This window comes from Chionomys nivalis, chromosome 11 (genome assembly GCF_950005125.1).
Source record: "Chionomys nivalis chromosome 11, mChiNiv1.1, whole genome shotgun sequence".
Taxonomy (NCBI): domain Eukaryota; kingdom Metazoa; phylum Chordata; class Mammalia; order Rodentia; family Cricetidae; genus Chionomys; species Chionomys nivalis.
In genome coordinates, this window is record NC_080096.1 from 44,673,159 (window position 1) to 44,674,532 (window position 1,374).

Genomic DNA, 1,374 nt, shown 5'->3' on the forward strand with positions numbered 1-1,374 from the left:
GGATATCTTTCTCCTTGATGACAAGCCCCAAAGAAGAATTTTTTGCTGCTGAAATGATAGGATGCTTCTTACAAATCTGAAATTGGAGCCAAACATTCTTGGAAAATATGGTCTCGACTGCTGGCCAGCATCAGAGCTCAAACACTGCCTGGGAGCCCTGTCCAGGATGATGAAGACAGACCCGTGTCAGATTAGGCTCACAGAATGTTTTCAGTGAGTCAAAGACCAACAACCTAAGTGCTGATGTCACTAGATACTGCATCCTTTTTCTGAAATAAGGTGTGTATTGTGATACTTCATTAGTTATCTGTGATTTAGAATCAGATCCCAGATTCCAACTGGGGTGATGGCCATGTCTTTGATTCCAGTACTCCAGAGGCAGAGGAGGCTGGAGCTGTGAGTTCAAGGCCAGCCAGGGCTACACCGTAAGACCCACTCTCAAAATAAATGAATGAATAAATAAATGAAAGAAGTCAGATACCTATCACATTCTCAAAAGTTAGGTTTCTTTGTTCCTTTTTAATTTTAATATTTTAGGGGATTATTTTTTCCTACTTTAAAAAAAAGAAAGAAAGAAAGCAACAGGGCTGGAGAGATGGCTCTGTGGTTAAGAGCACTAATTGCTCTTCCAGAGGACCCAGGTTCAATTCCCAGGACCCACATGGAAACTCACAACTGTCTGTAACTCCAGGATCCAACACTCTCATACAGACATACATGCGGACAAAATCCCAATAAAATAATTAAAAAGTACAAAAAGAAAAAAAGAAAAAGAAAACCAAGAATGAGACCTGAGTCATGAAGGAGTAAGGAACGTTAACCCAAGGAGAAAGTATTCAAACGTGTCTATGTCTACATGTGTGCTCATCTCAGCAGAACACTTGACTCTTTCCAGTCTACTCTCTCCTTGGAGGCAGTCAACAACGGGAAAGGCGGAAATGTTGCCTGAGTACTGGGGTCAGCATTGTCGCCTGAGGAGACCCAGTTCTATGAGTCAGCAGGTTGAGAGACTCATGTGTCTACACTGAGAGGAAAACAGAAGAGATTTGTGGAGATCCTGCTTGGGTTTGTTGTTTGTTTTTAACATATCCACATATGAACATATAGAACACCTCTGTGTATATGTATATTGTACATTCATGTGTCCATATACTATTCTTGGTTCAAAATAAAGCAATTACAACTTGAACTATTAATAAAATTGACAAAAGGAATTTATCTGTGTAGCTTTGCAAACTACAGGAAGAGCAGCTGCAGAGAAACTAGAATCAGGACATGTCATGACACTGTTCCCAGAACCAAGTACTAAAGGACCAAATTTATCTTTAAAAAGTATCTATTTTAAACTATGGTATAGTTTCCAGATTACAGAAT